The sequence below is a fragment of the Phyllobates terribilis genome, unplaced genomic scaffold, assembly GCF_046119375.1.
Source record: "Phyllobates terribilis strain yellow unplaced genomic scaffold, ASM4611937v1 Scaffold_34__1_contigs__length_13252353, whole genome shotgun sequence".
NCBI classification, from domain to species: domain Eukaryota; kingdom Metazoa; phylum Chordata; class Amphibia; order Anura; family Dendrobatidae; genus Phyllobates; species Phyllobates terribilis.
In genome coordinates this window covers 5,058,980-5,085,643 of record NW_027362794.1, presented here as the reverse complement: position 1 = coordinate 5,085,643, position 26,664 = coordinate 5,058,980, and the positions used below count along the sequence as shown (strand labels likewise).

Here is a 26,664-nt window from a genome sequence, read left to right as displayed (position 1 = left end):
ACATGGCAATGCAATGCACAGTTGCTGAAGTTGAACCAAAATGAGCTTGTCATCTGGCTTCTGCAACTTTTAACATGAAAAATCCAATGAAGAGAAGAAAAGCAAAGCCAAAGAGTCCATCCCAAAATCCGACAAACAAGCCAAATGAACAAAAAGCATTGAATTCAATTCTTTCTGATTTTAGAAACTGCATTAAAGAAGGGGTGCACCAGTCCTGGAGATACTGCAATACCAGGTCAATGCGTGGAGTGGACAGAGCAAGCTCTTTTTCCATCTCCCTGTTCTAAAAATCCATTTAATATATGGTCCCCAGATAGGGGACGTATCAGATATTAAACTGATAAGAACAGATACTACACTTGATCTTAGCCAAAAGGCCGAGAAGCGATAACCAGAATTGGTTTCCGACTACGGTGCCACCCAAGGATTCTGAAAAGTCCATTTGTGGAGATGGCCACCTGGACTCCCGTTAAGAAGACATGCTGTCAACCTCTAGATCCCTCACATGCCTGCACTTTTCGGCTTGCTGCTGCTGCAATCCACGCGTTTTAGATCTGCATAACTCCACCTCTTTTAGCACAGTACCCTCAACCCCCGGCTGTTCCCACCCGCCTCAACACCGTTGGAAGGGAGGAGAACCAATTAAGGCGGGGGGGGGGGGGGTGGAACGAGCAGCTGTCTACCCTTAGCAGGAGGGTTGCTGATTAATTACCTCTCCTGCTGCTGCTGCTGCTGCTGGCTGTCCAGCAGCAGACTGAAGGTGTCTGCTGCTGTGCGCAGGTATATAAAGGCTCAGAGCCTATTATGACACGCGCAGCCAGCGTTCCATTGCCACATTCCGTCTACTGCAGGCGGGATACCTGGATGGCTGAATGTCACTGAGAAGCTCACAGAGACCGCCATAAGCAACAGTTTAAAAGAATGCCACAGACTAATCAACCAAACTTTTTGGGTTGGTTTCTCTTTTATAGTCTGCAGGCATTAAATGAAAGAAGTCAGTGTTCCAGCAGAGGGAGACAACGTTTCAGAAAAGGCATTGTAGCAAACCAAAAAAGAAATTTTAAGCGCAGCAGAGTAACCAGCTCACATACCTGTTAGCTCAGGTGAGTTTAAAAGGCTGCTGTTGATAACAAGGGCATTTGCTAAATAGATGGTGTGTGTGCAACAATATACTGAAAGGTCAATTATATTGTGCAGCTTATCTCACCACCTGTAGTTATTTAGGTGAAAGCTCCAAAATGCTTGCCTAATATGTCTGTTTATCCAAAAGGAAGTATAGAGGGAGAGCTAGATAGATAGCATTGCATTACATTACATGGCAATGCAATGCACAGTTGCTGAAGTTGAACCAAAATGAGCTTGTCATCTGGCTTCTGCAACTTTTAACATGAAAAATCCAATGAAGAGAAGAAAAGCAAAGCCAAAGAGTCCATCCCAAAATCCGACAAACAAGCCAAATGAACAAAAAGCATTGAATTCAATTCTTTCTGATTTTAGAAACTGCATTAAAGAAGGGGTGCACCAGTCCTGGAGATACTGCAATACCAGGTCAATGCGTGGAGTGGACAGAGCAAGCTCTTTTTCCATCTCCCTGTTCTAAAAATCCATTTAATATATGGTCCCCAGATAGGGGACGTATCAGATATTAAACTGATAAGAACAGATACTACACTTGATCTTAGCCAAAAGGCCGAGAAGCGATAACCAGAATTGGTTTCCGACTACGGTGCCACCCAAGGATTCTGAAAAGTCCATTTGTGGAGATGGCCACCTGGACTCCCGTTAAGAAGACATGCTGTCAACCTCTAGATCCCTCACATGCCTGCACTTTTCGGCTTGCTGCTGCTGCAATCCACGCGTTTTAGATCTGCATAACTCCACCTCTTTTAGCACAGTACCCTCAACCCCCGGCTGTTCCCACCCGCCTCAACACCGTTGGAAGGGAGGAGAACCAATTAAGGCGGGGGGGGGGGGGTGGAACGAGCAGCTGTCTACCCTTAGCAGGAGGGTTGCTGATTAATTACCTCTCCTGCTGCTGCTGCTGCTGCTGGCTGTCCAGCAGCAGACTGAAGGTGTCTGCTGCTGTGCGCAGGTATATAAAGGCTCAGAGCCTATTATGACACGCGCAGCCAGCGTTCCATTGCCACATTCCGTCTACTGCAGGCGGGATACCTGGATGGCTGAATGTCACTGAGAAGCTCACAGAGACCGCCATAAGCAACAGTTTAAAAGAATGCCACAGACTAATCAACCAAACTTTTTGGGTTGGTTTCTCTTTTATAGTCTGCAGGCATTAAATGAAAGAAGTCAGTGTTCCAGCAGAGGGAGACAACGTTTCAGAAAAGGCATTGTAGCAAACCAAAAAAGAAATTTTAAGCGCAGCAGAGTAACCAGCTCACATACCTGTTAGCTCAGGTGAGTTTAAAAGGCTGCTGTTGATAACAAGGGCATTTGCTAAATAGATGGTGTGTGTGCAACAATATACTGAAAGGTCAATTATATTGTGCAGCTTATCTCACCACCTGTAGTTATTTAGGTGAAAGCTCCAAAATGCTTGCCTAATATGTCTGTTTATCCAAAAGGAAGTATAGAGGGAGAGCTAGATAGATAGCATTGCATTACATTACATGGCAATGCAATGCACAGTTGCTGAAGTTGAACCAAAATGAGCTTGTCATCTGGCTTCTGCAACTTTTAACATGAAAAATCCAATGAGGAGAAGAAAAGCAAAGCCAAAGAGTCCATCCCAAAATCCGACAAACAAGCCAAATGAACAAAAAGCATTGAATTCAATTCTTTCTGATTTTAGAAACTGCATTAAAGAAGGGGTGCACCGGTCCTGGAGATACTGCAATACCAGGTCAATGCGTGGAGTGGACAGAGCAAGCTCTTTTTCCATCTCCCTGTTCTAAAAATCCATTTAATATATGGTCCCCAGATAGGGGACGTATCAGATATTAAACTGATAAGAACAGATACTACACTTGATCTTAGCCAAAAGGCCGAGAAGCGATAACCAGAATTGGTTTCCGACTACGGTGCCACCCAAGGATTCTGAAAAGTCCATTTGTGGAGATGGCCACCTGGACTCCCGTTAAGAAGACATGCTGTCAACCTCTAGATCCCTCACATGCCTGCACTTCTCGGCTTGCTGCTGCTGCAATCCACGCGTTTTAGATCTGCATAACTCCACCTCTTTTAGCACAGTACCCTCAACCCCCGGCTGTTCCCACCCGCCTCAACACCGTTGGAAGGGAGGAGAACCAATTAAGGCGGGGGGGGGGGGGGGTGGAACGAGCAGCTGTCTACCCTTAGCAGGAGGGTTGCTGATTAATTACCTCTCCTGCTGCTGCTGCTGCTGCTGGCTGTCCAGCAGCAGACTGAAGGTGGCTGCTGCTGTGCGCAGGTATATAAAGGCTCAGAGCCTATTATGACACGCGCAGCCAGCGTTCCATTGCCACATTCCGTCTACTGCAGGCGGGATACCTGGATGGCTGAATGTCACTGAGAAGCTCACAGAGACCGCCATAAGCAACAGTTTAAAAGAATGCCACAGACTAATCAACCAAACTTTTTGGGTTGGTTTCTCTTTTATAGTCTGCAGGCATTAAATGAAAGAAGTCAGTGTTCCAGCAGAGGGAGACAACGTTTCAGAAAAGGCATTGTAGCAAACCAAAAAAGAAATTTTAAGCGCAGCAGAGTAACCAGCTCACATACCTGTTAGCTCAGGTGAGTTTAAAAGGCTGCTGTTGATAACAAGGGCATTTGCTAAATAGATGGTGTGTGTGCAACAATATACTGAAAGGTCAATTATATTGTGCAGCTTATCTCACCACCTGTAGTTATTTAGGTGAAAGCTCCAAAATGCTTGCCTAATATGTCTGTTTATCCAAAAGGAAGTATAGAGGGAGAGCTAGATAGATAGCATTGCATTACATTACATGGCAATGCAATGCACAGTTGCTGAAGTTGAACCAAAATGAGCTTGTCATCTGGCTTCTGCAACTTTTAACATGAAAAATCCAATGAGGAGAAGAAAAGCAAAGCCAAAGAGTCCATCCCAAAATCCGACAAACAAGCCAAATGAACAAAAAGCATTGAATTCAATTCTTTCTGATTTTAGAAACTGCATTAAAGAAGGGGTGCACCGGTCCTGGAGATACTGCAATACCAGGTCAATGCGTGGAGTGGACAGAGCAAGCTCTTTTTCCATCTCCCTGTTCTAAAAATCCATTTAATATATGGTCCCCAGATAGGGGACGTATCAGATATTAAACTGATAAGAACAGATACTACACTTGATCTTAGCCAAAAGGCCGAGAAGCGATAACCAGAATTGGTTTCCGACTACGGGGCCACCCAAGGATTCTGAAAAGTCCATTTGTGGAGATGGCCACCTGGACTCCCGTTAAGAAGACATGCTGTCAACCTCTAGATCCCTCACATGCCTGCACTTTTCGGCTTGCTGCTGCTGCAATCCACGCGTTTTAGATCTGCATAACTCCACCTCTTTTAGCACAGTACCCTCAACCCCCGGCTGTTCCCACCCGCCTCAACACCGTTGGAATTGAGGAGAACCAATTAAGGCGGGGGGGGGGGGGGGTGGAACGAGCAGCTGTCTACCCTTAGCAGGAGGGTTGCTGATTAATTACCTCTCCTGCTGCTGCTGCTGCTGCTGGCTGTCCAGCAGCAGACTGAAGGTGGCTGCTGCTGTGCGCAGGTATATAAAGGCTCAGAGCCTATTATGACACGCGCAGCCAGCGTTCCATTGCCACATTCCGTCTACTGCAGGCGGGATACCTGGATGGCTGAATGTCACTGAGAAGCTCACAGAGACCGCCATAAGCAACAGTTTAAAAGAATGCCACAGGCTAATCAACCAAACTTTTTGGGTTGGTTTCTCTTTTATAGTCTGCAGGCATTAAATGAAAGAAGTCAGTGTTCCAGCAGAGGGAGACAACGTTTCAGAAAAGGCATTGTAGCAAACCAAAAAAGAAATTTTAAGCGCAGCAGAGTAACCAGCTCACATACCTGTTAGCTCAGGTGAGTTTAAAAGGCTGCTGTTGATAACAAGGGCATTTGCTAAATAGATGGTGTGTGTGCAACAATATACTGAAAGGTCAATTATATTGTGCAGCTTATCTCACCACCTGTAGTTATTTAGGTGAAAGCTCCAAAATGCTTGCCTAATATGTCTGTTTATCCAAAAGGAAGTATAGAGGGAGAGCTAGATAGATAGCATTGCATTACATTACATGGCAATGCAATGCACAGTTGCTGAAGTTGAACCAAAATGAGCTTGTCATCTGGCTTCTGCAACTTTTAACATGAAAAATCCAATGAGGAGAAGAAAAGCAAAGCCAAAGAGTCCATCCCAAAATCCGACAAACAAGCCAAATGAACAAAAAGCATTGAATTCAATTCTTTCTGATTTTAGAAACTGCATTAAAGAAGGGGTGCACCGGTCCTGGAGATACTGCAATACCAGGTCAATGCGTGGAGTGGACAGAGCAAGCTCTTTTTCCATCTCCCTGTTCTAAAAATCCATTTAATATATGGTCCCCAGATAGGGGACGTATCAGATATTAAACTGATAAGAACAGATACTACACTTGATCTTAGCCAAAAGGCCGAGAAGCGATAACCAGAATTGGTTTCCGACTATGGTGCCACCCAAGGATTCTGAAAAGTCCATTTGTGGAGATGGCCACCTGGACTCCCGTTAAGAAGACATGCTGTCAACCTCTAGATCCCTCACATGCCTGCACTTTTCGGCTTGCTGCTGCTGCAATCCACGCGTTTTAGATCTGCATAACTCCACCTCTTTTAGCACAGTACCCTCAACCCCCGGCTGTTCCCACCCGCCTCAACACCTTTGGAAGGGAGGAGAAGAAATTAAGGCGGGGGGGGGGGTGGTGGAACGAGCAGCTGTCTACCCTTAGCAGGAGGGTTGCTGATTAATTACCTCTCCTGCTGCTGCTGCTGGCTGTCCAGCAGCAGACTGAAGGTGGCTGCTGCTGTGCGCAGGTATATAAAGGCTCAGAGCCTATTATGACACGCGCAGCCAGCGTTCCATTGCCACATTCCGTCTACTGCAGGCGGGATACCTGGATGGCTGAATGTCACTGAGAAGCTCACAGAGACCGCCATAAGCAACAGTTTAAAAGAATGCCACAGACTAATCAACCAAACTTTTTGGGTTGGTTTCTCTTTTATAGTCTGCAGGCATTAAATGAAAGAAGTCAGTGTTCCAGCAGAGGGAGACAACGTTTCAGAAAAGGCATTGTAGCAAACCAAAAAAGAAATTTTAAGCGCAGCAGAGTAACCAGCTCACATACCTGTTAGCTCAGGTGAGTTTAAAAGGCTGCTGTTGATAACAAGGGCATTTGCTAAATAGATGGTGTGTGTGCAACAATATACTGAAAGGTCAATTATATTGTGCAGCTTATCTCACCACCTGTAGTTATTTAGGTGAAAGCTCCAAAATGCTTGCCTAATATGTCTGTTTATCCAAAAGGAAGTATAGAGGGAGAGCTAGATAGATAGCATTGCGTTACATTACATGGCAATGCAATGCACAGTTGCTGAAGTTGAACCAAAATGAGCTTGTCATCTGACTTCTGCAACTTTTAACATGAAAAATCCAATGAGGAGAAGAAAAGCAAAGCCAAAGAGTCCATCCCAAAATCCGACAAACAAGCCAAATGAACAAAAAGCATTGAATTCAATTCTTTCTGATTTTAGAAACTGCATTAAAGAAGGGGTGCACCGGTCCTGGAGATACTGCAATACCAGGTCAATGCGTGGAGTGGACAGAGCAAGCTCTTTTTCCATCTCCCTGTTCTAAAAATCCATTTAATATATGGTCCCCAGATAGGGGACGTATCAGATATTAAACTGATAAGAACAGATACTACACTTGATCTTAGCCAAAAGGCCGAGAAGCGATAACCAGAATTGGTTTCCGACTACGGTGCCACCCAAGGATTCTGAAAAGTCCATTTGTGGAGATGGCCACCTGGACTCCCGTTAAGAAGACATGCTGTCAACCTCTAGATCCCTCACATGCCTGCACTTTTCGGCTTGCTGCTGCTGCAATCCACGCGTTTTAGATCTGCATAACTCCACCTCTTTTAGCACAGTACCCTCAACCCCCGGCTGTTCCCACCCGCCTCAACACCGTTGGAAGGGAGGAGAACCAATTAAGGCGGGGGGGGGGGTGGAACGAGCAGCTGTCTACCCTTAGCAGGAGGGTTGCTGATTAATTACCTCTCCTGCTGCTGCTGCTGCTGCTGGCTGTCCAGCAGCAGACTGAAGGTGGCTGCTGCTGTGCGCAGGTATATAAAGGCTCAGAGCCTATTATGACACGCGCAGCCAGCGTTCCATTGCCACATTCCGTCTACTGCAGGCGGGATACCTGGATGGCTGAATGTCACTGAGAAGCTCACAGAGACCGCCATAAGCAACAGTTTAAAAGAATGCCACAGACTAATCAACCAAACTTTTTGGGTTGGTTTCTCTTTTATAGTCTGCAGGCATTAAATGAAAGAAGTCAGTGTTCCAGCAGAGGGAGACAACGTTTCAGAAAAGGCATTGTAGCAAACCAAAAAAGAAATTTTAAGCGCAGCAGAGTAACCAGCTCACATACCTGTTAGCTCAGGTGAGTTTAAAAGGCTGCTGTTGATAACAAGGGCATTTGCTAAATAGATGGTGTGTGTGCAACAATATACTGAAAGGTCAATTATATTGTGCAGCTTATCTCACCACCTGTAGTTATTTAGGTGAAAGCTCCAAAATGCTTGCCTAATATGTCTGTTTATCCAAAAGGAAGTATAGAGGGAGAGCTAGATAGATAGCATTGCATTACATTACATGGCAATGCAATGCACAGTTGCTGAAGTTGAACCAAAATGAGCTTGTCATCTGGCTTCTGCAACTTTTAACATGAAAAATCCAATGAGGAGAAGAAAAGCAAAGCCAAAGAGTCCATCCCAAAATCCGACAAACAAGCCAAATGAACAAAAAGCATTGAATTCAATTCTTTCTGATTTTAGAAACTGCATTAAAGAAGGGGTGCACCGGTCCTGGAGATACTGCAATACCAGGTCAATGCGTGGAGTGGACAGAGCAAGCTCTTTTTCCATCTCCCTGTTCTAAAAATCCATTTAATATATGGTCCCCAGATAGGGGACGTATCAGATATTAAACTGATAAGAACAGATACTACACTTGATCTTAGCCAAAAGGCCGAGAAGCGATAACCAGAATTGGTTTCCGACTACGGTGCCACCCAAGGATTCTGAAAAGTCCATTTGTGGAGATGGCCACCTGGACTCCCGTTAAGAAGACATGCTGTCAACCTCTAGATCCCTCACATGCCTGCACTTTTCGGCTTGCTGCTGCTGCAATCCACGCGTTTTAGATCTGCATAACTCCACCTCTTTTAGCACAGTACCCTCAACCCCCGGCTGTTCCCACCCGCCTCAACACCGTTGGAAGGGAGGAGAACCAATTAAGGCGGGGGGGGGGGGGGTGTGGAACGAGCAGCTGTCTACCCTTAGCAGGAGGGTTGCTGATTAATTACCTCTCCTGCTGCTGCTGCTGCTGCTGGCTGTCCAGCAGCAGACTGAAGGTGGCTGCTGCTGTCCGCAGGTATATAAAGGCTCAGAGCCTATTATGACACGCGCAGCCAGCGTTCCATTGCCACATTCCGTCTACTGCAGGCGGGATACCTGGATGGCTGAATGTCACTGAGAAGCTCACAGAGACCGCCATAAGCAACAGTTTAAAAGAATGCCACAGACTAATCAACCAAACTTTTTGGGTTGGTTTCTCTTTTATAGTCTGCAGGCATTAAATGAAAGAAGTCAGTGTTCCAGCAGAGGGAGACAACGTTTCAGAAAAGGCATTGTAGCAAACCAAAAAAGAAATTTTAAGCGCAGCAGAGTAACCAGCTCACATACCTGTTAGCTCAGGTGAGTTTAAAAGGCTGCTGTTGATAACAAGGGCATTTGCTAAATAGATGGTGTGTGTGCAACAATATACTGAAAGGTCAATTATATTGTGCAGCTTATCTCACCACCTGTAGTTATTTAGGTGAAAGCTCCAAAATGCTTGCCTAATATGTCTGTTTATCCAAAAGGAAGTATAGAGGGAGAGCTAGATAGATAGCATTGCATTACATTACATGGCAATGCAATGCACAGTTGCTGAAGTTGAACCAAAATGAGCTTGTCATCTGGCTTCTGCAACTTTTAACATGAAAAATCCAATGAGGAGAAGAAAAGCAAAGCCAAAGAGTCCATCCCAAAATCCGACAAACAAGCCAAATGAACAAAAAGCATTGAATTCAATTCTTTCTGATTTTAGAAACTGCATTAAAGAAGGGGTGCACCGGTCCTGGAGATACTGCAATACCAGGTCAATGCGTGGAGTGGACAGAGCAAGCTCTTTTTCCATCTCCCTGTTCTAAAAATCCATTTAATATATGGTCCCCAGATAGGGGACGTATCAGATATTAAACTGATAAGAACAGATACTACACTTGATCTTAGCCAAAAGGCCGAGAAGCGATAACCAGAATTGGTTTCCGACTGCGGTGCCACCCAAGGATTCTGAAAAGTCCATTTGTGGAGATGGCCACCTGGACTCCCGTTAAGAAGACATGCTGTCAACCTCTAGATCCCTCACATGCCTGCACTTTTCGGCTTGCTGCTGCTGCAATCCACGCGTTTTAGATCTGCATAACTCCACCTCTTTTAGCACAGTACCCTCAACCCCCGGCTGTTCCCACCCGCCTCAACACCGTTGGAAGGGAGGAGAACCAATTAAGGCGGGGGGGGGGGGTGGAACGAGCAGCTGTCTACCCTTAGCAGGAGGGTTGCTGATTAATTACCTCTCCTGCTGCTGCTGCTGCTGCTGGCTGTCCAGCAGCAGACTGAAGGTGGCTGCTGCTGTGCGCAGGTATATAAAGGCTCAGAGCCTATTATGACACGCGCAGCCAGCGTTCCATTGCCACATTCCGTCTACTGCAGGCGGGATACCTGGATGGCTGAATGTCACTGAGAAGCTCACAGAGACCGCCATAAGCAACAGTTTAAAAGAATGCCACAGACTAATCAACCAAACTTTTTGGGTTGGTTTCTCTTTTATAGTCTGCAGGCATTAAATGAAAGAAGTCAGTGTTCCAGCAGAGGGAGACAACGTTTCAGAAAAGGCATTGTAGCAAACCAAAAAAGAAATTTTAAGCGCAGCAGAGTAACCAGCTCACATACCTGTTAGCTCAGGTGAGTTTAAAAGGCTGCTGTTGATAACAAGGGCATTTGCTAAATAGATGGTGTGTGTGCAACAATATACTGAAAGGTCAATTATATTGTGCAGCTTATCTCACCACCTGTAGTTATTTAGGTGAAAGCTCCAAAATGCTTGCCTAATATGTCTGTTTATCCAAAAGGAAGTATAGAGGGAGAGCTAGATAGATAGCATTGCATTACATTACATGGCAATGCAATGCACAGTTGCTGAAGTTGAACCAAAATGAGCTTGTCATCTGGCTTCTGCAACTTTTAACATGAAAAATCCAATGAGGAGAAGAAAAGCAAAGCCAAAGAGTCCATCCCAAAATCCGACAAACAAGCCAAATGAACAAAAAGCATTGAATTCAATTCTTTCTGATTTTAGAAACTGCATTAAAGAAGGGGTGCACCGGTCCTGGAGATACTGCAATACCAGGTCAATGCGTGGAGTGGACAGAGCAAGCTCTTTTTCCATCTCCCTGTTCTAAAAATCCATTTAATATATGGTCCCCAGATAGGGGACGTATCAGATATTAAACTGATAAGAACAGATACTACACTTGATCTTAGCCAAAAGGCCGAGAAGCGATAACCAGAATTGGTTTCCGACTACGGTGCCACCCAAGGATTCTGAAAAGTCCATTTGTGGAGATGGCCACCTGGACTCCCGTTAAGAAGACATGCTGTCAACCTCTAGATCCCTCACATGCCTGCACTTTTCGGCTTGCTGCTGCTGCAATCCACGCGTTTTAGATCTGCATAACTCCACCTCTTTTAGCACAGTACCCTCAACCCCCGGCTGTTCCCACCCGCCTCAACACCGTTGGAAGGGAGGAGAACCAATTAAGGCGGGGGGGGGGTGGAACGAGCAGCTGTCTACCCTTAGCAGGAGGGTTGCTGATTAATTACCTCTCCTGCTGCTGCTGCTGCTGCTGCTGGCTGTCCAGCAGCAGACTGAAGGTGGCTGCTGCTGTGCGCAGGTATATAAAGGCTCAGAGCCTATTATGACACGCGCAGCCAGCGTTCCATTGCCACATTCCGTCTACTGCAGGCGGGATACCTGGATGGCTGAATGTCACTGAGAAGCTCACAGAGACCGCCATAAGCAACAGTTTAAAAGAATGCCACAGACTAATCAACCAAACTTTTTGGGTTGGTTTCTCTTTTATAGTCTGCAGGCATTAAATGAAAGAAGTCAGTGTTCCAGCAGAGGGAGACAACGTTTCAGAAAAGGCATTGTAGCAAACCAAAAAAGAAATTTTAAGCGCAGCAGAGTAACCAGCTCACATACCTGTTAGCTCAGGTGAGTTTAAAAGGCTGCTGTTGATAACAAGGGCATTTGCTAAATAGATGGTGTGTGTGCAACAATATACTGAAAGGTCAATTATATTGTGCAGCTTATCTCACCACCTGTAGTTATTTAGGTGAAAGCTCCAAAATGCTTGCCTAATATGTCTGTTTATCCAAAAGGAAGTATAGAGGGAGAGCTAGATAGATAGCATTGCATTACATTACATGGCAATGCAATGCACAGTTGCTGAAGTTGAACCAAAATGAGCTTGTCATCTGGCTTCTGCAACTTTTAACATGAAAAATCCAATGAGGAGAAGAAAAGCAAAGCCAAAGAGTCCATCCCAAAATCCGACAAACAAGCCAAATGAACAAAAAGCATTGAATTCAATTCTTTCTGATTTTAGAAACTGCATTAAAGAAGGGGTGCACCGGTCCTGGAGATACTGCAATACCAGGTCAATGCGTGGAGTGGACAGAGCAAGCTCTTTTTCCATCTCCCTGTTCTAAAAATCCATTTAATATATGGTCCCCAGATAGGGGACGTATCAGATATTAAACTGATAAGAACAGATTTTTTTTTTTTTTTTTTTTTTTTTTGAAAGCCCGAATTCGTGTACAAAACCCGAGTGCGCTTAAAAAAGTGACAAGTGCCACAAAAAAAGTGCACTAGGATGCTGATCTTCTTGAAACCCTCTCCAAAAGGAGAAGGGTCCCCCAAACCATTCCCCGTCCCTCCGAGCCAGAAAGCAACAGCGAGGAACAGGGACAAATAGCCACCTCCAGCCGGAGCCAGAGGCGACCCAATCTTACCCCCAATACCTGCCCGAGTTCTCACCCGAGCAAGGCACTGGGAGCCAAAGACTGTGCTCCCCTCCCGGAAGAGGGGAGCCAACAACGCTCTCCTCCCGAAAGAGGAGAGCCAGGGGGGATCAGGGGGGAGCGGAACCTGATGGCCACACACTCCCCCCCTAGACCTGCCAAGAGAGGAACCCGTAAGGGAACCGCATCCCGACAAAATCCTAGTAAGGACGTGGACACACGTGAAAAAGTGGACACACAGTGACAAAAAAAATTAAATAAATAGTGAAGGTTTCACAGTATAATACTGCCCGGACCTTCGACCGGGAATTGAAAAATTCCCCATCCTAAGGCCAGAAGGCCCGGAATAAGGGTGTGTGTGAAGAAAGAAATATTGAAGTGCTAGTGCAAATGTGCCATAAACTCAAGTGGGGTTCCCAATCCCAGTGAGTTAAGGCACCCCAGGGTCACCACTCCTGGGGCACTTCACACTTCGGGCTTTCGATCTTCCCCGGCCCAATGGCTTCGATCCTGGGGGGCCATGCTTTCCACCAGATGACTATATTAGCCAACTGGCGTACTAACAAGCGCCTAAGCCCCAGTGTGCATAATGTATCAATCTACTAGGGCGGCCAACATCCAAAACCACCTTTTCGAAAGATACTACACTTGATCTTAGCCAAAAGGCCGAGAAGCGATAACCAGAATTGGTTTCCGACTACGGTGCCACCCAAGGATTCTGAAAAGTCCATTTGTGGAGATGGCCACCTGGACTCCCGTTAAGAAGACATGCTGTCAACCTCTAGATCCCTCACATGCCTGCACTTTTCGGCTTGCTGCTGCTGCAATCCACGCGTTTTAGATCTGCATAACTCCACCTCTTTTAGCACAGTACCCTCAACCCCCGGCTGTTCCCACCCGCCTCAACACCGTTGGAAGGGAGGAGAACCAATTAAGGCGGGGGGGGGGGGTGGAACGAGCAGCTGTCTACCCTTAGCAGGAGGGTTGCTGATTAATTACCTCTCCTGCTGCTGCTGCTGCTGCTGCTGGCTGTCCAGCAGCAGACTGAAGGTGGCTGCTGCTGTGCGCAGGTATATAAAGGCTCAGAGCCTATTATGACACGCACAGCCAGCGTTCCATTGCCACATTCCGTCTACTGCCGGCGGGATACCTGGATGGCTGAATGTCACTGAGAAGCTCACAGAGACCTCCATAAGCAACAGTTTAAAAGAATGCCACAGACTAATCAACCAAACTTTTTGGGTTGGTTTCTCTTTTATAGTCTGCAGGCATTAAATGAAAGAAGTCAGTGTTCCAGCAGAGGGAGACAACGTTTCAGAAAAGGCATTGTAGCAAACCAAAAAAGAAATTTTAAGCGCAGCAGAGTAACCAGCTCACATACCTGTTAGCTCAGGTGAGTTTAAAAGGCTGCTGTTGATAACAAGGGCATTTGCTAAATAGATGGTGTGTGTGCAACAATATACTGAAAGGTCAATTATATTGTGCAGCTTATCTCACCACCTGTAGTTATTTAGGTGAAAGCTCCAAAATGCTTGCCTAATATGTCTGTTTATCCAAAAGGAAGTATAGAGGGAGAGCTAGATAGATAGCATTGCATTACATTACATGGCAATGCAATGCACAGTTGCTGAAGTTGAACCAAAATGAGCTTGTCATCTGGCTTCTGCAACTTTTAACATGAAAAATCCAATGAGGAGAAGAAAAGCAAAGCCAAAGAGTCCATCCCAAAATCCGACAAACAAGCCAAATGAACAAAAAGCATTGAATTCAATTCTTTCTGATTTTAGAAACTGCATTAAAGAAGGGGTGCACCGGTCCTGGAGATACTGCAATACCAGGTCAATGCGTGGAGTGGACAGAGCAAGCTCTTTTTCCATCTCCCTGTTCTAAAAATCCATTTAATATATGGTCCCCAGATAGGGGACGTATCAGATATTAAACTGATAAGAACAGATACTACACTTGATCTTAGCCAAAAGGCTGAGAAGCGATAACCAGAATTGGTTTCCGACTACGGTGCCACCCAAGGATTCTGAAAAGTCCATTTGTGGAGATGGCCACCTGGACTCCCGTTAAGAAGACATGCTGTCAACCTCTAGATCCCTCACATGCCTGCACTTTTCGGCTTGCTGCTGCTGCAATCCACGCGTTTTAGATCTGCATAACTCCACCTCTTTTAGCACAGTACCCTCAACCCCCGGCTGTTCCCACCCGCCTCAACACCGTTGGAAGGGAGGAGAACCAATTAAGGCGGGGGGGGGGGGTGGAACGAGCAGCTGTCTACCCTTAGCAGGAGGGTTGCTGATTAATTACCTCTCCTGCTGCTGCTGCTGCTGCTGGCTGTCCAGCAGCAGACTGAAGGTGGCTGCTGCTGTGCGCAGGTATATAAAGGCTCAGAGCCTATTATGACACGCGCAGCCAGCGTTCCATTGCCACATTCCGTCTACTGCAGGCGGGATACCTGGATGGCTGAATGTCACTGAGAAGCTCACAGAGACCGCCATAAGCAACAGTTTAAAAGAATGCCACAGACTAATCAACCAAACTTTTTGGGTTGGTTTCTCTTTTATAGTCTGCAGGCATTAAATGAAAGAAGTCAGTGTTCCAGCAGAGGGAGACAACGTTTCAGAAAAGGCATTGTAGCAAACCAAAAAAGAAATTTTAAGCGCAGCAGAGTAACCAGCTCACATACCTGTTAGCTCAGGTGAGTTTAAAAGGCTGCTGTTGATAACAAGGGCATTTGCTAAATAGATGGTGTGTGTGCAACAATATACTGAAAGGTCAATTATATTGTGCAGCTTATCTCACCACCTGTAGTTATTTAGGTGAAAGCTCCAAAATGCTTGCCTAATATGTCTGTTTATCCAAAAGGAAGTATAGAGGGAGAGCTAGATAGATAGCATTGCATTACATTACATGGCAATGCAATGCACAGTTGCTGAAGTTGAACCAAAATGAGCTTGTCATCTGGCTTCTGCAACTTTTAACATGAAAAATCCAATGAGGAGAAGAAAAGCAAAGGCAAAGAGTCCATCCCAAAATCCGACAAACAAGCCAAATGAACAAAAAGCATTGAATTCAATTCTTTCTGATTTTAGAAACTGCATTAAAGAAGGGGTGCACCGGTCCTGGAGATACTGCAATACCAGGTCAATGCGTGGAGTGGACAGAGCAAGCTCTTTTTCCATCTCCCTGTTCTAAAAATCCATTTAATATATGGTCCCCAGATAGGGGACGTATCAGATATTAAACTGATAAGAACAGATACTACACTTGATCTTAGCCAAAAGGCCGAGAAGCGATAACCAGAATTGGTTTCCGACTACGGTGCCACCCAAGGATTCTGAAAAGTCCATTTGTGGAGATGGCCACCTGGACTCCCGTTAAGAAGACATGCTGTCAACCTCTAGATCCCTCACATGCCTGCACTTTTCGGCTTGCTGCTGCTGCAATCCACGCGTTTTAGATCTGCATAACTCCACCTCTTTTAGCACAGTACCCTCAACCCCCGGCTGTTCCCACCCGCCTCAACACCGTTGGAAGGGAGGAGAACCAATTAAGGCGGGGGGGGGGGGTGGAACGAGCAGCTGTCTACCCTTAGCAGGAGGGTTGCTGATTAATTACCTCTCCTGCTGCTGCTGCTGCTGGCTGTCCAGCAGCAGACTGAAGGTGGCTGCTGCTGTGCGCAGGTATATAAAGGCTCAGAGCCTATTATGACACGCGCAGCCAGCGTTCCATTGCCACATTCCGTCTACTGCAGGCGGGATACCTGGATGGCTGAATGTCACTGAGAAGCTCACTGAGACCGCCATAAGCAACAGTTTAAAAGAATGCCACAGACTAATCAACCAAACTTTTTGGGTTGGTTTCTCTTTTATAGTCTGCAGGCATTAAATGAAAGAAGTCAGTGTTCCAGCAGAGGGAGACAACATTTCAGAAAAGGCATTGTAGCAAACCAAAAAAGAAATTTTAAGCGCAGCAGAGTAACCAGCTCACATACCTGTTAGCTCAGGTGAGTTTAAAAGGCTGCTGTTGATAACAAGGGCATTTGCTAAATAGATGGTGTCTGTGCAACAATATACTGAAAGGTCAATTATATTGTGCAGCTTATCTCACCACCTGTAGTTATTTAGGTGAAAGCTCCAAAATGCTTGCCTAATATGTCTGTTTATCCAAAAGGAAGTATAGAGGGAGAGCTAGATAGATAGCATTGCATTACATTACATGGCAATGCAATGCACAGTTGCTGAAGTTGAACCAAAATGAGCTTGTCATCTGGCTTCTGCAACTTTTAACATGAAAAATCCAATGAAGAGAAGAAAAGCAAAGCCAAAGAGTCCATCCCAAAATCCGACAAACAAGCCAAATGAACAAAAAGCATTGAATTCAATTCTTTCTGATTTTAGAAACTGCATTAAAGAAGGGGTGCACCGGTCCTGGAGATACTGCAATACCAGGTCAATGCGTGGAGTGGACAGAGCAAGCTCTTTTTCCATCTCCCTGTTCTAAAAATCCATTTAATATATGGTCCCCAGATAGGGGACGTATCAGATATTAAACTGATAAGAACAGATACCATACTTGATCTTAGCCAAAAGGCCGAGAAGCGATAACCAGAATTGGTTTCCGACTACGGTGCCACCCAAGGATTCTGAAAAGTCCATTTGTGGAGATGGCCACCTGGACTCCCGTTAAGAAGACATGCTGTCAACCTCTAGATCCCTCACATGCCTGCACTTTTCGGCTTGCTGCTGCTGCAATCCACGCGTTTTAGATCTGCATAACTCCACCTCTTTTAGCACAGTACCCTCAACCCCCGGCTGTTCCCACCCGCCTCAACACCGTTGGAAGGGAGGAGAACCAATTAAGGCGGGGGGGGGGGGGTGGAACGAGCAGCTGTCTACCCTTAGCAGGAGGGTTGCTGATTAATTACCTCTCCTGCTGCTGCTGCTGCTGCTGGCTGTCCAGCAGCAGACTGAAGGTGGCTGCTGCTGTGCGCAGGTATATAAAGGCTCAGAGCCTATTATGACACGCGCAGCCAGTGTTCCATTGCCACATTCCGTCTACTGCAGGCGGGATACCTGGATGGCTGAATGTCACTGAGAAGCTCACAGAGACCGCCATAAGCAACAGTTTAAAAGAATGCCACAGACTAATCAACCAAACTTTTTGGGTTGGTTTCTCTTTTATAGTCTGCAGGCATTAAATGAAAGAAGTCAGTGTTCCAGCAGAGGGAGACAACGTTTCAGAAAAGGCATTGTAGCAAACCAAAAAAGAAATTTTAAGCGCAGCAGAGTAACCAGCTCACATACCTGTTAGCTCAGGTGAGTTTAAAAGGCTGCTGTTGATAACAAGGGCATTTGCTAAATAGATGGTGTGTGTGCAACAATATACTGAAAGGTCAATTATATTGTGCAGCTTATCTCACCACCTGTAGTTATTTAGGTGAAAGCTCCAAAATGCTTGCCTAATATGTCTGTTTATCCAAAAGGAAGTATAGAGGGAGAGCTAGATAGATAGCATTGCATTACATTACATGGCAATGCAATGCACAGTTGCTGAAGTTGAACCAAAATGAGCTTGTCATCTGGCTTCTGCAACTTTTAACATGAAAAATCCAATGAGGAGAAGAAAAGCAAAGCCAAAGAGTCCATCCCAAAATCCGACAAACAAGCCAAATGAACAAAAAGCATTGAATTCAATTCTTTCTGATTTTAGAAACTGCATTAAAGAAGGGGTGCACCGGTCCTGGAGATACTGCAATACCAGGTCAATGCGTGGAGTGGACAGAGCAAGCTCTTTTTCCATCTCCCTGTTCTAAAAATCCATTTAATATATGGTCCCCAGATAGGGGACGTATCAGATATTAAACTGATAAGAACAGATACTACACTTGATCTTAGCCAAAAGGCCGAGAAGCGATAACCAGAATTGGTTTCCGACTACGGTGCCACCCAAGGATTCTGAAAAGTCCATTTGTGGAGATGGCCACCTGGACTCCCGTTAAGAAGACATGCTGTCAACCTCTAGATCCCTCACATGCCTGCACTTTTCGGCTTGCTGCTGCTGCAATCCACGCGTTTTAGATCTGCATAACTCCACCTCTTTTAGCACAGTACCCTCAACCCCCGGCTGTTCCCACCCGCCTCAACACCGTTGGAAGGGAGGAGAACCAATTAAGGCGGGGGGGGGGTGGAACGAGCAGCTGTCTACCCTTAGCAGGAGGGTTGCTGATTAATTACCTCTCCTGCTGCTGCTGCTGCTGCTGGCTGTCCAGCAGCAGACTGAAGGTGGCTGCTGCTGTGCGCAGGTATATAAAGGCTCAGAGCCTATTATGACACGCGCAGCCAGCGTTCCATTGCCACATTCCGTCTACTGCAGGCGGGATACCTGGATGGCTGAATGTCACTGAGAAGCTCACAGAGACCGCCATAAGCAACAGTTTAAAAGAATGCCACAGACTAATCAACCAAACTTTTTGGGTTGGTTTCTCTTTTATAGTCTGCAGGCATTAAATGAAAGAAGTCAGTGTTCCAGCAGAGGGAGACAACGTTTCAGAAAAGGCATTGTAGCAAACCAAAAAAGAAATTTTAAGCGCAGCAGAGTAACTAGCTCACATACCTGTTAGCTCAGGTGAGTTTAAAAGGCTGCTGTTGATAACAAGGGCATTTGCTAAATAGATGGTGTGTGTGCAACAATATACTGAAAGGTCAATTATATTGTGCAGCTTATCTCACCACCTGTAGTTATTTAGGTGAAAGCTCCAAAATGCTTGCCTAATATGTCTGTTTATCCAAAAGGAAGTATAGAGGGAGAGCTAGATAGATAGCATTGCATTACATTACATGGCAATGCAATGCACAGTTGCTGAAGTTGAACCAAAATGAGCTTTTTCATTTGGCTTCTGCAACTTTTAACATGAAAAATCCAATGAGGAGAAGAAAAGCAAAGCCAAAGAGTCCATCCCAAAATCCGACAAACAAGCCAAATGAACAAAAAGCATTGAATTCAATTCTTTCTGATTTTAGAAACTGCATTAAAGAAGGGGTGCACCGGTCCTGGAGATACTGCAATACCAGGTCAATGCGTGGAGTGGACAGAGCAAGCTCTTTTTACATCTCCCTGTTCTATAAATCCATTTAATATATGGTCCCCAGATAGGGGACGTATCAGATATTAAACTGATAAGAACAGATACTACACTTGATCTTAGCCAAAAGGCCGAGAAGCGATAACCAGAATTGGTTTCCGACTACGGTGCCACCCAAGGATTCTGAAAAGTCCATTTGTGGAGATGGCCACCTGGACTCCCGTTAAGAAGACATGCTGTCAACCTCTAGATCCCTCACATGCCTGCACTTTTCGGCTTGCTGCTGCTGCAATCCACGCGTTTTAGATCTGCATAACTCCACCTCTTTTAGCACAGTACCCTCAACCCCCGGCTGTTCCCACCCGCCTCAACACCGTTGGAAGGGAGGAGAACCAATTAAGGCGGGGGGGGTGGGGGGGTGGAACGAGCAGCTGTCTACCCTTAGCAGGAGGGTTGCTGATTAATTACCTCTCCTGCTGCTGCTGCTGCTGCTGGCTGTCCAGCAGCAGACTGAAGGTGGCTGCTGCTGTGCGCAGGTATATAAAGGCTCAGAGCCAATTATGACACGCGCAGCCAGCGTTCCATTGCCACATTCCGTCTACTGCAGGCGGGATACCTGGATGGCTGAATGTCACTGAGAAGCTCACAGAGACCGCCATAAGCAACAGTTTAAAAGAATGCCACAGACTAATCAACCAAACTTTTTGGGTTGGTTTCTCTTTTATAGTCTGCAGGCATTAAATGAAAGAAGTCAGTGTTCCAGCAGAGGGAGACAACGTTTCAGAAAAGGCATTGTAGCAAACCAAAAAAGAAATTTTAAGCGCAGCAGAGTAACCAGCTCACATACCTGTTAGCTCAGGTGAGTTTAAAAGGCTGCTGTTGATAACAAGGGCATTTGCTAAATAGATGATGTGTGTGCAACAATATACTGAAAGGTCAATTATATTGTGCAGCTTATCTCACCACCTGTAGTTATTTAGGTGAAAGCTCCAAAATGCTTGCCTAATATGTCTGTTTATCCAAAAGGAAGTATAGAGGGAGAGCTAGATAGATAGCATTGCATTACATTACATGGCAATGCAATGCACAGTTGCTGAAGTTGAACCAAAATGAGCTTGTCATCTGGCTTCTGCAACTTTTAACATGAAAAATCCAATGAGGAGAAGAAAAGCAAAGCCAAAGAGTCCATCCCAAAATCCGACAAACAAGCCAAATGAACAAAAAGCATTGAATTCAATTCTTTCTGATTTTAGAAACTGCATTAAAGAAGGGGTGCACCGGTCCTGGAGATACTGCAATACCAGGTCAATGCGTGGAGTGGACAGAGCAAGCTCTTTTTCCATCTCCCTGTTCTAAAAATCCATTTAATATATGGTCCCCAGATAGGGGACGTATTAGATATTAAACTGATAAGAACAGATACTACACTTGATCTTAGCCAAAAGGCCGAGAAGCGATAACCAGAATTGGTTTCCGACTACGGTGCCACCCAAGGATTCTGAAAAGTCCATTTGTGGAGATGGCCACCTGGACTCCCGTTAAGAAGACATGCTGTCAACCTCTAGATCCCTCACATGCCTGCACTTTTCGGCTTGCTGCTGCTGCAATCCACGCGTTTTAGATCTGCATAACTCCACCTCTTTTAGCACAGTACCCTCAACCCCCGGCTGTTCCCACCCGCCTCAACACCGTTGGAAGGGAGGAGAACCAATTAAGGCGGGGGGGGGGGTGGAACGAGCAGCTGTCTACCCTTAGCAGGAGGGTTGCTGATTAATTACCTCTCCTGCTGCTGCTGCTGCTGCTGGCTGTCCAGCAGCAGACTGAAGGTGGCTGCTGCTGTGCGCAGGTATATAAAGGCTCAGAGCCTATTATGACACGCGCAGCCAGCGTTCCATTGCCACATTCCGTCTACTGCAGGCGGGATACCTGGATGGCTGAATGTCACTGAGAAGCTCACAGAGACCGCCATAAGCAACAGTTTAAAAGAATGCCACAGACTAATCAACCAAACTTTTTGGGTTGGTTTCTCTTTTATAGTCTGCAGGCATTAAATGAAAGAAGTCAGTGTTCCAGCAGAGGGAGACAACGTTTCAGAAAAGGCATTGTAGCAAACCAAAAAAGAAATTTTAAGCGCAGCAGAGTAACCAGCTCACATACCTGTTAGCTCAGGTGAGTTTAAAAGGCTGCTGTTGATAACAAGGGCATTTGCTAAATAGATGGTGTGTGTGCAACAATATACTGAAAGGTCAATTATATTGTGCAGCTTATCTCACCACCTGTAGTTATTTAGGTGAAAGCTCCAAAATGCTTGCCTAATATGTCTGTTTATCCAAAAGGAAGTATAGAGGGAGAGCTAGATAGATAGCATTGCATTACATTACATGGCAATGCAATGCACAGTTGCTGAAGTTGAACCAAAATGAGCTTGTCATCTGGCTTCTGCAACTTTTAACATGAAAAATCCAATGAGGAGAAGAAAAGCAAAGCCAAAGAGTCCATCCCAAAATCCGACAAACAAGCCAAATGAACAAAAAGCATTGAATTCAATTCTTTCTGATTTTAGAAACTGCATTAAAGAAGGGGTGCACCGGTCCTGGAGATACTGCAATACCAGGTCAATGCGTGGAGTGGACAGAGCAAGCTCTTTTTCCATCTCCCTGTTCTAAAAATCCATTTAATATATGGTCCCCAGATAGGGGACGTATCAGATATTAAACTGATAAGAACAGATACTACACTTGATCTTAGCCAAAAGGCCGAGAAGCGATAACCAGAATTGGTTTCCGACTACGGTGCCACCCAAGGATTCTGAAAAGTCCATTTGTGGAGATGGCCACCTGGACTCCCGTTAAGAAGACATGCTGTCAACCTCTAGATCCCTCACATGCCTGCACTTTTCGGCTTGCTGCTGCTGCAATCCACGCGTTTTAGATCTGCATAACTCCACCTCTTTTAGCACAGTACCCTCAACCCCCGGCTGTTCCCACCCGCCTCAACACCGTTGGAAGGGAGGAGAACCAATTAAGGCGGGGGGGGGGGGGGTGGAACGAGCAGCTGTCTACCCTTAGCAGGAGGGTTGCTGATTAATTACCTCTCCTGCTGCTGCTGCTGCTGGCTGTCCAGCAGCAGACTGAAGGTGGCTGCTGCTGTGTGCAGGTATATAAAGGCTCAGAGCCTATTATGACACTCGCAGCCAGCGTTCCATTGCCACATTCCGTCTACTGCAGGCGGGATACCTGGATGGCTGAATGTCACTGAGAAGCTCACAGAGACCGCCATAAGCAACAGTTTAAAAGAATGCCACAGACTAATCAACCAAACTTTTTGGGTTGGTTTCTCTTTTATAGTCTGCAGGCATTAAATGAAAGAAGTCAGTGTTCCAGCAGAGGGAGACAACGTTTCAGAAAAGGCATTGTAGCAAACCAAAAAAGAAATTTTAAGCGCAGCAGAGTAACCAGCTCACATACCTGTTAGCTCAGGTGAGTTTAAAAGGCTGCTGTTGATAACAAGGGCATTTGCTAAATAGATGGTGTGTGTGCAACAATATACTGAAAGGTCAATTATATTGTGCAGCTTATCTCACCACCTGTAGTTATTTAGGTGAAAGCTCCAAAATGCTTGCCTAATATGTCTGTTTATCCAAAAGGAAGTATAGAGGGAGAGCTAGATAGATAGCATTGCATTACATTACATGGCAATGCAATGCACAGTTGCTGAAGTTGAACCAAAATGAGCTTGTCATCTGGCTTCTGCAACTTTTAACATGAAAAATCCAATGAGGAGAAGAAAAGCAAAGCCAAAGAGTCCATCCCAAAATCCGACAAACAAGCCAAATGAACAAAAAGCATTGAATTCAATTCTTTCTGATTTTAGAAACTGCATTAAAGAAGGGGTGCACCGGTCCTGGAGATACTGCAATACCAGGTCAATGCGTGGAGTGGACAAAGCAAGCTCTTTTTCCATCTCCCTGTTCTATAAATCCATTTAATATATGGTCCCCAGATAGGGGACGTATCAGATATTAAACTGATAAGAACAGATACTACACTTGATCTTAGCCAAAAGGCCGAGAAGCGATAACCAGAATTGGTTTCCGACTACGGTGCCACCCAAGGATTCTGAAAAGTCCATTTGTGGAGATGGCCACCTGGACTCCCGTTAAGAAGACATGCTGTCAACCTCTAGATCCCTCACATGCCTGCACTTTTCGGCTTGCTGCTGCTGCAATCCACGCGTTTTAGATCTGCATAACTCCACCTCTTTTAGCACAGTACCCTCAACCCCCGGCTGTTCCCACCCGCCTCAACACCGTTGGAAGGGAGGAGAACCAATTAAGGCGGGGGGGGTGGGGGGGTGGAACGAGCAGCTGTCTACCCTTAGCAGGAGGGTTGCTGATTAATTACCTCTCCTGCTGCTGCTGCTGCTGGCTGTCCAGCAGCAGACTGAAGGTGGCTGCTGCTGTGCGCAGGTATATAAAGGCTCAGAGCCTATTATGACACGCGCAGCCAGCGTTCCATTGCCACATTCCGTCTACTGCAGGCGGGATACCTGGATGGCTGAATGTCACTGAGAAGCTCACAGAGACCGCCATAAGCAACAGTTTAAAAGAATGCCACAGACTAATCAACCAAACTTTTTGGGTTGGTTTCTCTTTTATAGTCTGCAGGCATTAAATGAAAGAAGTCAGTGTTCCAGCAGAGGGAGACAACGTTTCAGAAAAGGCATTGTAGCAAACCAAAAAAGAAATTTTAAGCGCAGCAGAGTAACCAGCTCACATACCTGTTAGCTCAGGTGAGTTTAAAAGGCTGCTGTTGATAACAAGGGCATTTGCTAAATAGATGGTGTGTGTGCAACAATATACTGAAAGGTCAATTATATTGTGCAGCTTATCTCACCACCTGTAGTTATTTAGGTGAAAGCTCCAAAATGCTTGCCTAATATGTCTGTTTATCCAAAAGGAAGTATAGAGGGAGAGCTAGATAGATAGCATTGCATTACATTACATGGCAATGCAATGCACAGTTGCTGAAGTTGAACCAAAATGAGCTTGTCATCTGGCTTCTGCAACTTTTAACATGAAAAATCCAATGAGGAGAAGAAAAGCAAAGCCAAAGAGTCCATCCCAAAATCCGACAAACAAGCCAAATGAACAAAAAGCATTGAATTCAATTCTTTCTGATTTTAGAAACTGCATTAAAGAAGGGGTGCACCGGTCCTGGAGATACTGCAATACCAGGTCAATGCGTGGAGTGGACAGAGCAAGCTCTTTTTCCATCTCCCTGTTCTAAAAATCCATTTAATATATGGTCCCCAGATAGGGGACGTATCAGATATTAAACTGATAAGAACAGATACTACACTTGATCTTAGCCAAAAGGCCGAGAAGCGATAACCAGAATTGGTTTCCGACTACGGTGCCACCCAAGGATTCTGAAAAGTCCATTTGTGGAGATGGCCACCTGGACTCCCGTTAAGAAGACATGCTGTCAACCTCTAGATCCCTCACATGCCTGCACTTTTCGGCTTGCTGCTGCTGCAATCCACGCGTTTTAGATCTGCATAACTCCACCTCTTTTAGCACAGTACCCTCAACCCCCGGCTGTTCCCACCCGCCTCAACACCGTTGGAAGGGAGGAGAACCAATTAAGGCGGGGGGGGGGGTGGAACGAGCAGCTGTCTACCCTTAGCAGGAGGGTTGCTGATTAATTACCTCTCCTGCTGCTGCTGCTGCTGGCTGTCCAGCAGCAGACTGAAGGTGGCTGCTGCTGTGCGCAGGTATATAAAGGCTCAGAGCCTATTATGACACGCGCAGCCAGCGTTCCATTGCCACATTCCGTCTACTGCAGGCGGGATACCTGGATGGCTGAATGTCACTGAGAAGCTCACAGAGACCGCCATAAGCAACAGTTTAAAAGAATGCCACAGACTAATCAACCAAACTTTTTGGGTTGGTTTCTCTTTTATAGTCTGCAGGCATTAAATGAAAGAAGTCAGTGTTCCAGCAGAGGGAGACAACGTTTCAGAAAAGGCATTGTAGCAAACCAAAAAAGAAATTTTAAGCGCAGCAGAGTAACCAGCTCACATACCTGTTAGCTCAGGTGAGTTTAAAAGGCTGCTGTTGATAACAAGGGCATTTGCTAAATAGATGGTGTGTGTGCAACAATATACTGAAAGGTCAATTATATTGTGCAGCTTATCTCACCACCTGTAGTTATTTAGGTGAAAGCTCCAAAATGCTTGCCTAATATGTCTGTTTATCCAAAAGGAAGTATAGAGGGAGAGCTAGATAGATAGCATTGCATTACATTACATGGCAATGCAATGCACAGTTGCTGAAGTTGAACCAAAATGAGCTTGTCATCTGGCTTCTGCAACTTTTAACATGAAAAATCCAATGAGGAGAAGAAAAGCAAAGCCAAAGAGTCCATCCCAAAATCCGACAAACAAGCCAAATGAACAAAAAGCATTGAATTCAATTCTTTCTGATTTTAGAAACTGCATTAAAGAAGGGGTGCACCGGTCCTGGAGATACTGCAATACCAGGTCAATGCGTGGAGTGGACAGAGCAAGCTCTTTTTCCATCTCCCTGTTCTAAAAATCCATTTAATATATGGTCCCCAGATAGGGGACGTATCAGATATTAAACTGATAAGAACAGATACTACACTTGATCTTAGCCAAAAGGCCGAGAAGCGATAACCAGAATTGGTTTCCGACTACGGTGCCACCCAAGGATTCTGAAAAGTCCATTTGTGGAGATGGCCACCTGGACTCCCGTTAAGAAGACATGCTGTCAACCTCTAGATCCCTCACATGCCTGCACTTTTCGGCTTGCTGCTGCTGCAATCCACGCGTTTTAGATCTGCATAACTCCACCTCTTTTAGCACAGTACCCTCAACCCCCGGCTGTTCCCACCCGCCTCAACACCGTTGGAAGGGAGGAGAACCAATTAAGGCGGGGGGGGGGGGGGGAACGAGCAGCTGTCTACCCTTAGCAGGAGGGTTGTTGATTAATTACCTCTCCTGCTGCTGCTGCTGCTGCTGGCTGTCCAGCAGCAGACTGAAGGTGGCTGCTGCTGTGCGCAGGTATATAAAGGCTCAGAGCCTATTATGACACGCGCAGCCAGCGTTCCATTGCCACATTCCGTCTACTGCAGGCGGGATACC

The 26,664-nt window shown here is 45.7% G+C and overlaps 20 non-coding genes and 1 pseudogene across 20 annotated transcripts; all 21 read right to left on the bottom strand.

Moving 5' to 3' along the window:
- Positions 1-198: 198 nt before the first annotated feature.
- LOC141181532 (U2 spliceosomal RNA) lies at positions 199-389 on the bottom strand. The gene has a single exon (XR_012257099.1). It is a non-coding gene; the product is annotated as a U2 spliceosomal RNA (small nuclear RNA).
- A 1,122-nt stretch (positions 390-1,511) lies between these two features.
- LOC141181530 (U2 spliceosomal RNA) lies at positions 1,512-1,702 on the bottom strand. Its single transcript, XR_012257098.1, has one exon. It is a non-coding gene; the product is annotated as a U2 spliceosomal RNA (small nuclear RNA).
- Positions 1,703-2,823: 1,121 nt separating this feature from the next.
- On the bottom strand, positions 2,824-3,014 carry LOC141181327 (U2 spliceosomal RNA). The gene has a single exon (XR_012256914.1). It is a non-coding gene; the product is annotated as a U2 spliceosomal RNA (small nuclear RNA).
- Positions 3,015-4,137: 1,123 nt separating this feature from the next.
- Positions 4,138-4,328, bottom strand: LOC141181325 (U2 spliceosomal RNA). Its single transcript, XR_012256912.1, has one exon. It is a non-coding gene; the product is annotated as a U2 spliceosomal RNA (small nuclear RNA).
- A 1,123-nt stretch (positions 4,329-5,451) lies between these two features.
- Positions 5,452-5,642, bottom strand: LOC141181324 (U2 spliceosomal RNA). Its single transcript, XR_012256911.1, has one exon. It is a non-coding gene; the product is annotated as a U2 spliceosomal RNA (small nuclear RNA).
- A 1,116-nt stretch (positions 5,643-6,758) lies between these two features.
- On the bottom strand, positions 6,759-6,949 carry LOC141181323 (U2 spliceosomal RNA). The gene has a single exon (XR_012256910.1). It is a non-coding gene; the product is annotated as a U2 spliceosomal RNA (small nuclear RNA).
- Positions 6,950-8,068: 1,119 nt separating this feature from the next.
- LOC141181322 (U2 spliceosomal RNA) lies at positions 8,069-8,259 on the bottom strand. Its single transcript, XR_012256909.1, has one exon. It is a non-coding gene; the product is annotated as a U2 spliceosomal RNA (small nuclear RNA).
- A 1,124-nt stretch (positions 8,260-9,383) lies between these two features.
- On the bottom strand, positions 9,384-9,574 carry LOC141181320 (U2 spliceosomal RNA). The gene has a single exon (XR_012256908.1). It is a non-coding gene; the product is annotated as a U2 spliceosomal RNA (small nuclear RNA).
- Positions 9,575-10,694: 1,120 nt separating this feature from the next.
- LOC141181318 (U2 spliceosomal RNA) lies at positions 10,695-10,885 on the bottom strand. Its single transcript, XR_012256906.1, has one exon. It is a non-coding gene; the product is annotated as a U2 spliceosomal RNA (small nuclear RNA).
- Positions 10,886-12,006: 1,121 nt separating this feature from the next.
- LOC141182056 (U2 spliceosomal RNA) lies at positions 12,007-12,196 on the bottom strand. Its single transcript, XR_012257546.1, has one exon. It is a non-coding gene; the product is annotated as a U2 spliceosomal RNA (small nuclear RNA).
- Positions 12,197-12,936: 740 nt separating this feature from the next.
- Positions 12,937-13,085, bottom strand: LOC141182124 (U2 spliceosomal RNA; annotated as a pseudogene).
- Positions 13,086-14,208: 1,123 nt separating this feature from the next.
- LOC141181506 (U2 spliceosomal RNA) lies at positions 14,209-14,399 on the bottom strand. The gene has a single exon (XR_012257076.1). It is a non-coding gene; the product is annotated as a U2 spliceosomal RNA (small nuclear RNA).
- Positions 14,400-15,519: 1,120 nt separating this feature from the next.
- LOC141181317 (U2 spliceosomal RNA) lies at positions 15,520-15,710 on the bottom strand. The gene has a single exon (XR_012256905.1). It is a non-coding gene; the product is annotated as a U2 spliceosomal RNA (small nuclear RNA).
- A 1,117-nt stretch (positions 15,711-16,827) lies between these two features.
- On the bottom strand, positions 16,828-17,018 carry LOC141181851 (U2 spliceosomal RNA). Its single transcript, XR_012257389.1, has one exon. It is a non-coding gene; the product is annotated as a U2 spliceosomal RNA (small nuclear RNA).
- A 1,121-nt stretch (positions 17,019-18,139) lies between these two features.
- Positions 18,140-18,330, bottom strand: LOC141181316 (U2 spliceosomal RNA). Its single transcript, XR_012256904.1, has one exon. It is a non-coding gene; the product is annotated as a U2 spliceosomal RNA (small nuclear RNA).
- A 1,119-nt stretch (positions 18,331-19,449) lies between these two features.
- LOC141181676 (U2 spliceosomal RNA) lies at positions 19,450-19,640 on the bottom strand. The gene has a single exon (XR_012257230.1). It is a non-coding gene; the product is annotated as a U2 spliceosomal RNA (small nuclear RNA).
- A 1,124-nt stretch (positions 19,641-20,764) lies between these two features.
- Positions 20,765-20,955, bottom strand: LOC141181803 (U2 spliceosomal RNA). The gene has a single exon (XR_012257346.1). It is a non-coding gene; the product is annotated as a U2 spliceosomal RNA (small nuclear RNA).
- A 1,119-nt stretch (positions 20,956-22,074) lies between these two features.
- On the bottom strand, positions 22,075-22,265 carry LOC141181315 (U2 spliceosomal RNA). Its single transcript, XR_012256903.1, has one exon. It is a non-coding gene; the product is annotated as a U2 spliceosomal RNA (small nuclear RNA).
- A 1,119-nt stretch (positions 22,266-23,384) lies between these two features.
- On the bottom strand, positions 23,385-23,575 carry LOC141181735 (U2 spliceosomal RNA). The gene has a single exon (XR_012257284.1). It is a non-coding gene; the product is annotated as a U2 spliceosomal RNA (small nuclear RNA).
- Positions 23,576-24,696: 1,121 nt separating this feature from the next.
- On the bottom strand, positions 24,697-24,887 carry LOC141181314 (U2 spliceosomal RNA). Its single transcript, XR_012256902.1, has one exon. It is a non-coding gene; the product is annotated as a U2 spliceosomal RNA (small nuclear RNA).
- A 1,116-nt stretch (positions 24,888-26,003) lies between these two features.
- On the bottom strand, positions 26,004-26,194 carry LOC141181312 (U2 spliceosomal RNA). Its single transcript, XR_012256900.1, has one exon. It is a non-coding gene; the product is annotated as a U2 spliceosomal RNA (small nuclear RNA).
- Positions 26,195-26,664: the final 470 nt, after the last annotated feature.